The following is a 16,460-nucleotide window of genomic DNA, read 5'->3' as shown; positions in this document are numbered from 1 at the left end:
GACAGCCTTACAACCCACACCAAGTAGTTCTTTAGCTAACAATATCCTTGGGTACATGCCTTCTCATTTTGCATAAAATGGAAAACAGTTTCTAAGATGGACCCACTAGTGTAAAAAACAAACAAACGAACCAACAACCAACCTGTAGTTACATGGCCATCCCTTTTCTTAGTATCCGCATTCCCCTCCCTGAAGCTATAATAAGCTTTACTCAGAGTTTTCCAACTCCAGAAGTCCCACAAATTCAGAGCCAAGATTTGGAGTCTCAAGGACAGAAGTTAGGGAAGAAACTGAATAATGTTGTTAGTCTTATTATAGCAGAGGCTTCCCATCACACACATTGAAGAGTCTGCACACTGCTCAAAGCCTTTTACTATACCTACATTGACCAATGCAGAACCATAGAAAACAACCTTCTCATTATCTAGGGCTGCCTACCTTCCTTACACTGGGTGACAACAATAGACATGAGCTGGACCCTATTTTCTGGGTTCCCTAACTTGTGGATGAGGGAAAAAAGTAAAAGAGCAATAGCCATTTAATTTAAATCTTGGATGATGTTACAGACCCAAGGGTCTGCTTCAGGAAAGTGTTGCTGGTCCATCCTACAAACAAAATCACAGAGTATGTGATAAAATACACAGACTAGCACAACAGAGAGAAAACATTAACTGAATTATTCTTTATTTAGTTCAGTTATGTATGCAATCTTTGGCTCCCAGGCTACTGCCTGGAGACCGTTACCATAGAGATGTCAGACTCTGGAGCTGGTGATAGGCTGTCCCAGAGCTCACCAATTTGGTAATATGTTTTTGAACCTGACTTTTAGAGACTTGTGGGAAAGATAAGCCAGAAAAGATTGTCTATTTTTGTGTGTGCTGCATCTGTTTTATGGTCGCTTACTCCCTTTCCCCCCTTCCTCCTGGATTCGGGAAAACTATTGTTTTAGGATGGTGATATTCAAAACTTATGGGATACTCACTACCATCTCCACCAGACTTCCTGATTAGTTAGAGGAAGAAGAAAGAAGAGAAGGAAAGACAGAGATTTGACTATCTTAGTTGCCAGCCAAAAAAGCTGCCACTGCTTTTATGTTGTTTACCTCCCAATTGGGTCTCCCCTTTGTATTATCATGAATGTTCCCCATGTTTAAAAGGTGACTCTACACATGGATACCAGATGTTCAATACGGAAATCAGACTGATTATATGCTTCGCAGCCAAAAATGGAAAAGCTCTATACAGTCACTTGAAACAAGACTTGGAGCTGACTGTGGCTTACTGGAAAATTCAAACTTAAATTGAATAAAGTAGGGAAAACCATCAGGTCATATAGGTATGGCATAAATAACACCCCTTATTAATACGAGGTGGAAGTGAAAAATAGATTGAAAGGATTAGATCTGGTAGAGAGATTGCTTGAGGAACTATGAACAGAGGTTCACAATATTGGTAGGAGGGAGCAACAAAAAAAAAATCCCAAAGAAAAAGAAAAGCAAGAAAGAAAAATGGCTATCCTATGAGGCTTTACAAATAGCTGAGGAAAGAAGGAAAGCAAAAGGTAAAAAGAGAAAGGGAAAGATATACCTAACTGAATGCAGAATTTCAGAGAATACCAAGGGGAGTTAAGGTTTTCTTAAATGAACAATGCCAAGAAATAGAAGAAAACAATAGAATGGTAAAGGCAAGTGATCTCTTCAAGAAAATTAGAGATATCAAGGAAAAGTTTTGTGAAAAAATAGTGATGATAAAAGACAAAAATGGTAGGGACTTAACAGAAGTAGAAGAGATTAAGAAAAGGTGGCAAGTATACATAAAAGAACCATACAAGAAAGATCTTAACATCATTGATAACCATGATGTTGTGTTTAGTGATCTAGAGTCAGACATCCTGGAGAATGAAGTCAAGTGGGCCTCAGGAAGAATTGCTAACAATAAGGCTAGTGGAGGTGATGGAATTCCAGCTGAGCTATTTAAAATCCTAAAAGTTGATGCTGTTAAAGTGCTGCACTCAATATGCCGGCAAACTTGGAAAACTCAGCAGTGACCACTGGATTGGAAAAGATCAGTTTTCATCCCAATCCTAGAGAAGGGCAATGCCAAGCAATGTTCAAATTATCAAACGATTGCACTCACTTCATATGCCTGAAAGGCTATGCTTAAGATTCTGAAAACTAGGCTTCAGCAATATGTGAACCAAGAATTACCTGAAGAGCAGGCTGGTTTTTGAAGATATAGAACTAGAGACCAAATTGGCAACATTCACTGGATGATGCAGAAAGCAAAGAGTTCCAGAAAACAAAACAAAACAAAACAAAACATCTACTTCTGCTTCATTGACTACACTAAAGCTTTTGACTGTGTGGATCACAACAAAATTGGCAAGTCCTCAAAAAATGGGAGTACCAGATCATCTTATTTGTCTGCTGAGGAACCTGTATGTGGATCAAGAAGCAACAGAAGCAAACACGGAACAACTGTTTGGTTTAAGATTAGAAAAAAAGTATGACAAGGCTACATGTTGTCACCTTATTTATTCAACTTATACCATGTGAAATGCCAGGCCAAAGAGCTGGAATTAAAGCTGCCAGGAGAAATATCAACAATCTCAGATATGCAGACAATACAACTGTGATGACAGAAAGTAAAGAATTAAGAAGCCTCTTGAGGAGGGTGAAAGAGGAGAGTGGAAAGGCTGATTTGAGGCTTACCATCAAAAAAATCCCTAAGATCTTGGCAAAATGATCCCATCTCTTCCTGGCAATTTGGGAGAAGAGGGAGAAGAAATGGAAGAAGTTTCAGATTTTATATTCTTGGGCTCAAAGACCACTGCAACTATGAAATTAAAAAATGCTTCCTTGTTGGAAAGAAAGCTATGGCAAATGTGGACAGTTTGCTAAAAAGAAGAAGCATCACCTTCCAGACAGGTGGCCATATAGTCAAAGCTATCGTTTTTCCAGTAAGGATGGATGGCTGGGAGAGTTGAACCATAAGGAAAGCTGAGTGCCGCAGGACTGATGCTTTAGAATTGTGTTGCTGGAGAAGATTTTTGAGAGTCCCTTGTACAGCAAGGAGATCAAATGAGTCAATACTTTAAAAAGTTAATTCAGATTACTCACTGGAAGGTCAAATACTGAAGCTGAAGCTTAAATACTTTGGTCACATAATGAAAAGATGGGATTCACTGGAAAAGGCCTTGGGCTCACTAGCCAGGCCTAGTCAACCATTACACATATAGAAAGGGTTTAGCAGCACATGTTGAGAAAGATTGAATGCAAAAGGAAAACGGGATGGCAGAAAATGAGATGGAGAGATAGTGTCATGGAAACAATGAACATGAACTTGAACAGACTTTGAGAGATAGTAGCACATAGAAGGACTTGGCATGCTATGGTCCAAGGAGTCACAAAGAGTCAGACATGACTGAATAACCAAACAGAAACAACATAATTATAAACAAAAACTCTTGACAGTTGCCAAACCCTTCTTACATATGTGATGTTTAACTTGGCCTGGCCAATGAGCCCAGTCCTTATAAGCAAGAGCAGCATGATTGGTTACCGCACTCTCACCTAAAGGACTATAGCAGCCTCCAGTGCCAACCAAGTTGGAAAGAACCAGAGCCAAGACACTTGTTCAGGATGGCTAGTGCCTTTTGAAAGCATCTCAGTTCTGGCTCCACAGATATTCAAAAAGATTCCTCTTTACCATATGGCTAGCAGTCTGTTACCAGTTATAGAATGTCTATGCCTGCTCCAAAGTCCCAACAGAGGATTCTGTTGCACATGCTCATAAGGACTGGGTTCATTGGCTAGGACCAGGCCTCCTTTGCATATGTGTAGTACCGGAATGGATAGAGACTTGAGAAGAGATTTTGATACCTTTAATAAGATGAGAAACATTATCTCTGATCCAGAGATAATGAATCTAAAGGCATGAGAGGAGGGGTTGACACTGATCTCCTTTGGATTTCCCACAAGCAAGAGAAACATTATAATCATACCCCCTAAGCAAACACAAGTTTCCCATAAACATCAATGTATATAAAGAGACACCATAATTTATATACCTTCAGACTATTATGGGAATTTTTAATTTTTTGATTTTCTTTTATTCTTCCTCCAACTTTTGGTTAACTGAAAGCCTATCTTCTCTTAATATTATCCTCACCTAACCAAAACCTGTCCTATGGGATGTGAAAACTTACTTAAAGCCTTAGACATTCCTTAAAAAAGAAGTCAGAGGAAGAATCTCAACTGTCCTTTGACTCCTTAGCTCCCTCCTTGACTCCTAAATATCCCTCTTCAATTAGACTATTTGTGAACTCTCTAAATGTAGTTTAATCTGTAACTTGATTTAGTTTATCTGCAGAATTTGTTTGATGAGGTTTGTTTCCTAAGGAATATGTGAGATTATGACTATGTTTAACTTTTGTAGCATGAAGGGAGTATGGGATTATTGATCTATCTTTTATTTAACTTTTTTGGCCTAAGAAAAATATATAAGATTGCAATATGTAAAAGAATTATTTCTCTGTCACTCGATATAATTTTGCCTATAAGAGGGCTTGTTAAAATGCTAATGATTGTTCAAGTTTTCTGTATGCCCTGAACCTATGTTTAAGTATAATAATAAAACCTAGGTTTTTACCTCTATAATTTCTGAGTTGTGGTAAATATATTTTGGCAGCAGTTGCCTACTTCATGAACTCAGAGAGGATGTATTTCTCTCACTAGACTTAACATAGATAAACCCTTGAGGCTCACAAAAACAGAGTCAGGAAAAGCCTCACAGGAGAGCATTCTGAGCCAGCCTTCAGGGAATCAGGAAGCAGCCTCACTCCTCATCCTTAATTCCCTCAGTCTCACTTATTGTTATTTTTGGAGCACAATGGTATGGAATATCTATTACATATAGAATTCCCAAGGGGATAGGAGAGAAAAAATTTTCATATAAGATCTAATCTAGATACCACTGCTAAGACTATGATGAACAGGTAAAAGAAACAATAAGAAGTAAACACATGACTCTTTTGCTCTCCTTTCCTGTAGATGTGTATCCACCAATCAGGGTCAGGGCAGATGGACCCTTTTGATTTCTAGGGGCCATTGTGGTATAGAGAAAGGGGCAGGGATGTCCAGGTCCAGAGGTAGAAGAATATCTTTGCATCTGAACAGGTCACTATCTGGTGGCTTGAAAGCCAAACTGCTAAGTTTTTTGCTAGTAGAATGGGCCCTTCCAGTGAGGTTGGAGGGCATTCCTTTGTTGATGGACTTTTATAAAAATTCAGTCTTCTTACTGTAGGTTGTGGCAGGGAAAATCAAGTGGTCAGGGCAAAACTTCCAGTACTTGTTGGTGAATAGACCTAGAAGATCTCATTAGTGCCTTATGATAATTATTTGATTACACCTGTAAATAGAAGGTATATATGACACAGGGCATCTGGAAATCTGCTGGCTTTTTTGTAGAATCAATGTGAGCCACTAGTAAAGAAGGAGAGAGTGGCAGAATGCATGGGTGAAGTGAAATGAAGAGGTGAGGAGAAGATATGCTGCTCTTGGTGAATGACCTCATTTTTTTTCCCAGTAAAATATTAGGCCAAATTTCTCAGCTAAGAGGGTAGGGGAGGGGGGAGTCATGGGAGGTTTGAGAAGGGATTGAAAGATTCGAAAGAATTGTGGTTAATGGGACAGTGAATTAATCAGGGAGATGTAAAAAGATTGCCTTTCAATAGTGAGGTGCAGTTGAGGTTATCTAATATAAATTTGTAGCAGACTCAATCAGCATAATTTTGGGAGTTTCTCTGGATTCATTTAGCAGCACTTATGTAGGAAGAAAATCAGCAAATTGTGGGAGCAATTCGAAGCTGAGGCTTGTCAGGGCAAGATTAGTGATAGGATGGGGTATAAGAATGGTGACTCAGGAGGAGAGGACTATGTAGAGTTGAACTGGTTCACCAAGCAACCAAGATGGGGAAAGGAGAGAGGGGTAATGGCCTGGGAGAGAATTGAGGGATGGAGGGGTTGGAGGTCACAGTGTGGATGAAGAACTTTGGGATTGCTAGGCAGAGGGAGAGGTGGAATGACAACAGATTGTGATCAGGTAAGGGAAATTCAGAGTTCATAAACAAGAAAGTGATATCTTTGTCAGTGATGGCAAGATTGAGGGCATGACCATTTTTGTGTGTAGTTGAGCTGGGATTAGAGGAGTAGATCATATGAAATGAGCAAGTTTAGGCACTGTGAGAGTAGGGTGTTTGAGGGAGTATCAAAAGGTATGCTAATTGCTTTATATATCTTCAATAAGGTGACCTGTGAAATATGTGCCACTGTCATAAACCCCAGCAAAACCAATCCCAGCAGGTGTCCCTCTGACTTCTGGTGTGAGCAAAAGCTACACCTCCCCCCCACACACCTTTTTTGGGGTAAGACAAAGTGATTCATACAGGATGAGTAGGCATGAATGCATTGTCATTTTCATCAAAGATCTCATAACATCGTCTTTCTCCCTCCAAACCCACTTCTATTCTGAATTTCCTTGGTACCATCACAATCACTAAGGTCCTTCCTATGTTTATAACATAGGTCACAAATTCCTTGACTCCTCACATTCATTCACCCCACATCTTTAAGCAGTTGCAGATTTTGTTATTTTTCTCTCTACATATAACATTGTTTAAATTTGTCCCCTTATCTTCTGTCACCTCCAGGACCATTACCCTACTTCTTAATTGGTCTCTCTGCCTCAGGTTTCTCTTCATTCTAATGCACTGAGCCACCTCGCTGCCTCAGTTGACCATGTTACTCCCTTCTTAATAAACCAGTAGGATCAGATACAAACTGTTTGGCATTTAAGTCTTTCACAGCCTGGCCCCAATCTACCTTTCTAGCCTACTTCCCTTTCTGTATCTGATGGTCCAGCCAAAATGACCTTCTTGTTGTTCCTCATGCTCATACAAAAACATACAAAATACCCAAATGTGAATAGGAGATTAATGTGGGATAACATCCATTAAGCAGAACCACATCAAATACAACGGAATTATATTGGAATCTTTCTGCTGAATTAAAATCAGCAACAATTCACTTATGTTTTGTTTGGTGGTGTAGTCAATATTATATTTTCACATAGCAAGACATGTCTCTTGCTGAGAAGCTGTTATGTTCACTGACTGCTATGACCTATTAGATTTTTGTAAATTAAATAGGATCTAAAAAAAGAAATTCATTTGCTTGGCTAGCTACATTGATCAAATTAACTGAGTAATGAATTACTAACAATTATAATCTATAAGTTGGCCCAATCCCTCAAGACATACACAAATATTTTTCAGAAATGATGATACATACTGCTCATTAAAAAAATCAGTAATTTTTTCATAAGCACAAAAGGGTTAAAAAATAAAAAATTTAAGTATATTTGTTTTATCTTTATCTCATCCCCTTGAATGTCTATTTCATCCCTTTAAATCCCTTTAAATATCTATTTCATGTTTAGCAATATATGTAATGCTAGTACAACAGTATTTATATATATAATTTATAATACATTTATTAAATGTATTATAAACATATATTGCAGGTACATGCTCTTTTTTATTGATAGAATTTGTAATCTAAGGTTTGGGCACCACTGGTATAGATTAAAACAAGGATGTCTGTTATATTGTTAAGGGAAAAAATGGTAAAATTTTAGAAGGACAAGTACAAGTGAGGAATGTGTGTTTCCTCATTTTGAATGAAATGGAAGTAGTTTCTAAGATGTAGTCATTCATGCTTGACTCTCCTTGACTCCACAAACTAGATGATCTTGAATTTCCTTTGACAGTTTTTGATTCCATGATCCCTTTTGTCCAGTGACACACATTTTTGCCATATATGGTTAATGAAAAAGTTTTTTAATTCCTCTTATACAAACTTAATTGATCTGTAAAGAACCAGGAAGTTCAACTTTATTAACACCATGTGCTAACCAGCTGAATTAATTGGTTTAGTTTATATGATAATCAGTTTAATAATCATCCCTTTCCCAGTCTTCCCCTTTTCCTTTTATTTACTCTCATTAGATTGTTCTTTTCTAGGGCAGGGTTGGGGAGAAAATTTAGCCCTCCCCTCCACCTTCTCCCCCCCACCCCCACTCCCCACTCCCAGTCTCAGTTGATGAAGTTTTTTATTGTATTAAGAAGATGTTAACACCTTTTCTGTCAGAAGGGAACAATAGCATGAGATAACTAATGATTGGCCACATCCCTGGGTGACCATTTAAAAGCACAATCAAAAGAGTCAGAGGCAGTTGAGGCAGTAGTCGGGAAGAGCCTAGCTCTTCACTTCTTTGGGGGGGAATAGGAAATTTCCCCTTTCCATTTCTTTTTCCTTCTCCTCTCCCCCTATCAGCAGAGCTACTCATTCTGAAGATACTCCATCCAGCAGTTAAAAGAGTCAGGTGGACAGTCACATGAAAGAATCTGAGGCACACAGGTTAATGGAGACACATGGACATGAGGAGCCACACTTGTGGCTGGACACAGCTTCAGGGAGTGTGACTTCTGGCAGCAGTGAACAGAAAGCTGGTTAGGAATGCAAGAAGGAGGCTAAGAACCCTGGCAACTGAGAATTGAACTTTGTAAAGACTCCATCAGGAGGGAAAGAAATTCAAAGACCAGCAATAATAGAGTTGTGAGTAGCCAGGACAAAGACTGCCCCCATAGTAAATGAACTTCCAAAGAAAATAGCCTGATACGAGTGAATTCTATCAAATATTCAAAAAACAATTCCAATATTACTTAAATTCTTTGTAAAAAGAGAAAAAGAAGGGATTCCTATCAAATTCTTCTGTGATAGAAATATAGACTTGATAACTAAACACAGGAGAGAAAAAGCAAGGAAAGACAACTGTAGGCTAATATACCTACGCCATATTGATGGAAAAATTTAATAAAATATTAGCACGGAAGCTATAAAACATATTAAAAAGATTATATATTATGATATTCTATGACTGGATTGGCTTTATACCAGGGACTCAGGGTTAGTTCATTATGCAAATTAAATGTAAAATAAAATATCTCTGGGGTTGGCACATCAGGTTGGCAAAGAAGGCAAAAGGGAAAATACCAATTGTTGGAGGGGTTGTAGGTGAATAGGAGGATAAAAGTACATTAATGCACTGCTAGTAAGGCTATGAATGCAGCTTTTCAGGGAAGCAATTAGGATCTGACCCAAAAGTCACTCAGCAGTGCCACAACTAGGTATATACCTCAGAGAGATTAAAAAAAAAAAAGAGGGAACGTACCTATATGTACAAAACTATTTATAGTAACCCCTTTTACTATAGCAAAGAACAAAGTAGGTGCCCATCAATTGGGGAATGACTGAACAAATTATGGTATATGAATGTAATAAAACATTATTATGCTATAAGAATGTGATGAATTCAGAGAATCCTGGGAAGACTTATGAAAACTGATGATGAGTTCAGTTAGGATAGAGCAATAGACTTGGAATTAGGAAGACCTGAGTTTGAATCCTGCCTTGGCTACTTACTACCTGAGTTACTCTGGGCAAGTCACTTAACCTGTCTCAATTTGAGTTTCCTCATCTGTAAAATGGAGATAATAATAGTACATCCATCACAGATTGTTGTGCTTGAATGAGATAATATACGTAAAGCACTTTGCAAACCTTAAATCACCATATGTTTGCTATTTTCTTCCTCCTCCTCCTCCCCTTCTTCCTCCTCCTCTTCTCTCCTCCTCCTTCCTCTTCTTTCTTTTTCTTCTTATTATCATTATGTTAACTAACAATTTATATAACAGATTTTCTTGGCAAAGATACTGGAGTGGTTTGCCATTTTCTTCTCCAGCTCATTTTACAGATGAGGAAGCTGACGTAAACAGGGTTAAGTACTTGCCCAAGATCATACAACTAGTATGTGTCTAAAGCCACATTTAAACTCAGGAAGATGAGTCTTCCTGACTCCACGCCTGGCCCTCTGTCTACTGCTCCATTTAACTGCCATTACATAACAGCTACAACATTGAAAATAAAAACAACTCTAAAAGACTTACTCTGATCAGTGCGATGACCTGTGATGAAGCATACTATTCATCACCTGACTGAGAAGTGAGGGGCTCGTCTGCCTGAACAGCCTGACTAGGTCCCTGCTCTCCCAGCACTTGGCACAGCTTCTTTTGTGATGTTTACAATTCATGACATTTTGTGCAAGCTCAATTTGGAGGGTGATCATTCTACACCTGTAGGTGCGTATGGCTCCGTCAAGGCTTATAACAACTTTGATGCTGAGAGGGATGCTATAAACATTAAGGCAGCCATCAAGACCAAAGGGTTGGATGAAGTTACCATTGTCAACATTATGACAAATCACAGCAGTGATAAGAGGCAGGATGTTGCCTTCCCTTATCAGAGAAAACCAAAAAGGAACTTGCATCAGCACCAAAATCTGCCTTATCTGGTCACTTAGACACAGTGATTTTAGGCCTGTTGAAGACACCTGTTCAGTATGATGCTTCAGAGCTGAAAAAGTTTCCATGAAGGACCTGGGTAGATCATCTGCTTCTGAACAAACCAGGAGCTCTATGAAATTAACAAAGTCTACAGAGAAATGTACAAGACAGAGTTGGAGAGGGACATTATTTCAGAACATCTGGTGACTTCTGCAAATTGATGGTTGCCCTAGCAAATGGGAAGCAGGCAGAGGATGGCTCTGTGATTGATTATGAGCTAATTGACCAAGATGCTTGGGAACTCTATGATGCAGGAATGAAGAGGAAGAGAACTGATGTCCCTAAATGAGTCAGTATTATAACTGAGAGGAGTGTGTGCCACCTCCAGAAAGTATTTGAAAGGTACAAGAGCTACAGCCCTTATGACATGTTAGAGAGCATCAAGAAAGAGGTCAAAGGAGACCTCAAAAATGCCTTCCTCAACCTGGTCCAGTGCATTGAGAATAAGTATTTTGTTGTCTGATTTTATGATTCCATGAAGGGCAAGGGGACCCGAAAACAGGTCCTGATCAGGATTATGGTCTCCTGCAGCGAGATGGACATGCTGAAATTTAGATCTGAATTCAAGAGGAAGTATGGAAAATCTGTGTATTACTTCATCCAGCAAGACACAAAAGGAGACTACCAGAAGACATTCCTGTATCTGTGTGGAGGAAATGACTAAAAACTATATGGAAAGAAATAATCGAAGCAGTTGTAATAGCCAGAAACAATCCTTTCTGCTCTTCCCCCTTGTAATTTTAGAAAATCAACTTGCAACTAACAGTAACTTGTGTTAGTCCTTATTAGGGTGATGTTATTTGCATTCTTGTACTTTTTTTAGTCATGTATGCATTGCTTGGCATTCTTCAAGTTTTCTCCTTAGCCAAAGGAATGAACATTCCAGAGGAATGGAAGTGAAATCTCTGTTGTGAAACACTTGGCTTCTTGTGTACTGTGCTGCCAAAAGATAAACTGATTGAATTTTCACTTTAAAAAAAAAGTGAGGGGCTCAGGTTGTGGGTTTTAACATATTTGGACATGGTCAATGTGTGCATTTGTTTCACTTAGCCATGATTATTTGTTGTAAATGTTTTTTTAAAAAATTAGGGTAGATTTGAGCATGAGATGAAGATTATTGATAATGAACGAGAGAGAGAAAGAGACAGACAGACAGATAGACACAGAGAAATGGGCCACCAAACATTAAAAAATGGACAGAAGAGAATAAAAGATTATTTGGAGGGAGAATGGAAAAGAAGGAAAGCTTTGAAAATAATGTGTTGAACTTACATAATTTTAAAAAGAAATCTAAGCTGCACATAATGGAAATATGTAGTTTCATTTTTAATCCTCTTGACAATAGTTAGCAAAAATCTGCCAAACAGAGATATAGCTACCAAATGAAACATCAGTTTAGAATATAAGATCTTATGAAGAAGGATCATGGATGATTATTAGTATCGTAAAGCTGAGATAAGCAGTGAAGAAAGCTTATCAAAATGTTCAATTAAACAAAGTCATCTGAGAATGAAAATGGAAGGAAGCCTAAAACATTAAAAAGGAAAAGGTTTGCAAAAAATCATCATGGTAAATTTTTTTTTTCTGTCAAAGATCATACTCTGACCCTAATATCACAGTTTTAGATGCACTTATAGAAAGCATGTATTTATAGATGGCATCTAAGGGAACAAAAATGGGAAAAGCATCCAGAGTAGAACACATGGATATAGAGGAAATCAAAACCATAAGGTATAATCATTATAAGATGTTAAGGGAGCAGCATGGCAAGAATCTATAGAAGGGGAGGGTGTTAAAGGCATAGAAAAAAATCAGGCCTTTTAATACGGAAAAAATGGTGACTGAGAGAACATCAGTAACTCCTGATCTATTTGTGTACTCTCCCATCTCTACCACATCTTTATGAGAGTCTTGTATATACAAATTAGAAGCATTCTCAGTGAGAGTATTAGCAGAGAACAATGGGCTTTTGCAAGTAATATCTAAAAGTGGGCCGCATCTTTACCATTTAGTAACTAGCTAAAAATGTAGAGAATAAAATATCCATTGTTTTTTGATTATGGAAAAGCATTCAGTTCAATAGAACCAGATGTCACTTTACAGGCTCCCTTGCAAGAAAATGTCTCCCATATCTCCCATCAAAATTTTTGAAAGTAAAAATAGACATAATCTGATGATAAATGTCAGGCAAAACATAAAACAAGGAGACATGTTCACTAAAGGTGCTGCACCACTGTGATGGAGTATATCCAGGTTGGAGTCCGAGTTGAAGAGGGATCCTCTGTGGATGGAAACACCCTCCAGATGCCCCTGTTGTCAGATAACATTGTGCTAATTGGCTCAAGCTGTAGAACACTGCAGAGTCCCCAGAAGATCTGACCATCCACATAGAAAAGATCAAGCAGATGAAGAATGTTTATAGCCCTGATTACAACATGCATTTGGATGTACTACCAGAGGTTATTCATTAGTGCATGTGTGTGTGTGTATGTGTGTGTGTATGTGTGTGTGTGTATATATATATATATATACACACACACACATACACATACATATACACATGCATACATGTATATGCACATATATAAATATGTATAAAATGTATACACACACACATATATACACTGAGTTGACTTGGAGGAAGAGAGTAGTTTGGATTGCCTTAGGTTCTTAACATAGAAACATTTTTTGACAGCTATTTCAATATAATTGATTTCTTCTGTAATCTCATATATTTTATGTATTTAAAAACATTATTTTGAGAAGGGGTCCATAGGCTTTATCTACATGATACTCAAAAAGGTGGACAATCCTTGCCTTAGGGAAATTGCCAAGATTTTTTAATGTATCTAAATTTCCTGTGAAAGCAAAAACCCATCTTTTTAGTTAAAAATGAGAACTTGTCCTTTATGAACTGTCAAATTTACTGAAGTTTTTGCAGTTGTAGGTATAATCCTTAAGTGAGTCAATGAGCATTGTGGTAATCATTTTTCACTTTTTATTTCCTTTTATTAAATTTTATTATGCCATTCCTCATGGAATATTTTGGCTAATTAAAGTATATTTTCTGTTAATTAATCTTACCATGCTAAAACTTGACTCATGGAATGATAATATTAAGGGATCATTAAGGGAAACTTTTTTGACACTCCTCAGATAAGAAGCCAAAGGGTTCTAGGTGATTATAAAGGTGATTTAGCTAACTATTTGTGGAAGGATTCTACTGGCTCTGACTTTGTGGTTATCTTTGAGGCATATAAATTTTCTTTCTCAATCAGCCTGTTATAAACCCTCTAAATGTAATTTAACCTGTAACCTGACTTAATTTACCTAAAGAGTCTGTTTAACTAGGTTTCTTTTTCTAGGGGATGTGTGAGATTACGTCCATACATTATGGTTCAATTAAATTTGTTCAATTTTTATGGCCTAAGGGTATATACTAGATTGTTGTATGTCAAAAATTATTTCTTTGTCTCTCTGACATAATTTTGTCCATAAAAAAACCTCCTTAGAATCCTAATCTTTGTTCAGGGTTATTTTTCTACCTCCTGAGCCTGTGCTTAAGCATAATAAAACTTCTGTGCTGTGATAGGTTTATTCTATGGTAGTAATCTACTGCATGAACTCGAAGAGGAAACATTTCTCCCATAATAGTATTTATTAAGCACCTAATATGTTCCAGGCACTGTGCTAGGCAGGGCACATACAAAGAAAGGCAAAACCAAATACAAACAAGAATAATCAACCAATTCCTGTTCTTAAGGTGCTTATGGTCTACTTGGAGAGATAACAGGTAAACAGCTATGTACAAACAGGATGTCTACAGAGTAAATTGGAGACAAAATTAAAGAGGATTGAGAAAGACTTCCTGTAGAACTAAGGTCTTTACCTGAGACTTGAAGAAATCCAGGGAAACCAGGAAGGAGAGGTAAGGAGAGAGAGTTCTAGATATGGGGGACAGCCAGCAAAAATTAGTTACAAAAGAGGGTTTGGGGTGGAGAGGGTACATAGGGAAATTATTGTAATGTAAAAAAAACCATAGAGACATTAAAAATTGAAAATAAACTAAACATGAACTGTTTGAGGGGATTGTATTTTGTAAGAGGGGGTTGTTTGGATATTTGTCAATAAGAATCTATTATATCAAAAGAAAAATTTATCAGCAAAAATGATATTTAAAAGAAAATTGACTAAATAAATAAGAAAATAGAAATGTGACAAAAATGTGTAGATTGCAAAGCTAACTGATACTTAGTAGGAATCCTGCCTTCTACCTTGTTCCTTTAAGTAAAAAGCATTTTTTGACAAATCTATTATCTTGTGCCCAACAGGTGATAGATGTTAGTTGTAAATTATAAACCAGACATAAGGAACAGTAAATCACAAGGGACCAAAACTAAAAAGCGTCATGATCAGTGAAGGTATTTTCATATGTTAAAGAAAGAAACATATTGAAGGTTCAGTACTCTGTAATTAAAACTGTTAAAAGGAATGCATTTGCTAATTATAGAGATGCTCACAAGAAAATTATTCACATATGCTGAGTATTTTGAAAAGAGTAACAACATAAGGAGAGAGAGAGGAAAAAAAAAACCTTGTACCTAGGGTGTGTCAAGCACAACTAATAGATGTCTAAAGTGACTGGAGCTCATCATTGGGATGATGTCAGATGGGGCTGCTTGAACTTTGTAGGTGAAAGAAGCAGGTATTTAATTCCATCCATATTCATGGCAGTTCCTCCTCTGTTGTCTGCAGTCAGATTGTGCAACAGGGGCATAGTATTTGACCTGCATCCTGGGCTTTAGTATCAGACCCTGAGCAAGTGAGACCTGGGCAGCACAGTACAGGGAACAGGTCCCATGCAGACAAGCCAAGGAAAAGGCTTGTTGAGATACTAGGGTTCTTGCCAACCTAAGGATAATAAATGAGAAGTCTATCTTCTTTTTGGCAAAAAATTATGTATATACGTGTGTGTGTATGTAGATATATACATCTCTATATGTGTGTATGTGTATGTATGTGTATGTACACATACATATACATACATATATGTGTATATATAGATATAGATATAGATATTTACTGAGAACAGAACAGAGCCTCTGGGTTATTTATCTTCCCCCGGCTGGGAGGCAAGAGAGAGGAAGATAGATTTGAGCCCTGAAAGTTTCTGCTTTTGGTAAAGGATGGAGGGAGTAGATCTGAGGATCAAATGGAATGCATCATCTAGGTCTATATTATAAGCTGAGTAGTGCTTCCATTTTTACTAATGTACATCTAATTTGATTACATGCATATTGTATTCCAAGTATTAGAGGTGAATTGATGAGCCCAAACAATAATGTAATGAATGGGAATATGGTGGGGCAGGGACCTGATTCATGATCTAATTGGTGGAAGCACTTTAGTTAGGAGAGATATAGCTCACAAAGGGGTGGAATACAAAGGTTAATGTCAGAAGCCAGAGAGAGGTATGGGAAGCTTGTCAATAAACTCAGAGTACCCTCTAGTTTGGGGTGGGGTGCATGATAGTGGGCCTGAGTCTTGAGTGACAGCCACATGCCTCAAGTCCTGATTATGGAATACTTCCTATGGAATTGCACTCCCAAACAAGGCTTTGCTGCATTCTATGACCTAGCTAATCCTCTGTTGTTGACAACCACTGTGACAAAATTGGGAATCGTGCCCCCATCCCATGTGGTAGTGGTTTTATATCTTCTTAACTGAGTGGCACAGTAGATGGAGTGCTAGGGCTGGAGTCAGGAAGACTCATCTTCTTGTGTTCAAATCTGGCCTTAGATACTTACTAGCTGTGTCACCCTGGACAAGTCACTTAACCGTTTGCCCAAGTTTCCTTATCTATAAAATGAACTGAAGAAGGAAATGGCAAACTATGCTAGTATCTTTGCCAAGAAAACCCCAAATGGGGTCACAACGAG

General features: G+C 37.8%; 1 pseudogene; it reads left to right on the top strand.

The window, feature by feature from the left end:
- The first annotated feature begins 10,193 nt into the window (after window positions 1-10,193).
- Window positions 10,194-11,185, top strand: LOC110211820 (annexin A2 pseudogene; annotated as a pseudogene).
- The last annotated feature ends 5,275 nt before the right edge of the window (window positions 11,186-16,460 follow it).

The sequence above is a fragment of the Phascolarctos cinereus genome, unplaced genomic scaffold, assembly GCF_003287225.1.
Source record: "Phascolarctos cinereus isolate Bilbo 61053 unplaced genomic scaffold, phaCin_HiC Scaffold_2;HRSCAF=192, whole genome shotgun sequence".
NCBI lineage: Eukaryota > Metazoa > Chordata > Mammalia > Diprotodontia > Phascolarctidae > Phascolarctos > Phascolarctos cinereus.
The sequence above is the reverse complement of the archived record's forward strand: the minus strand, read 5'-3'. Positions and strand labels throughout refer to the sequence as shown.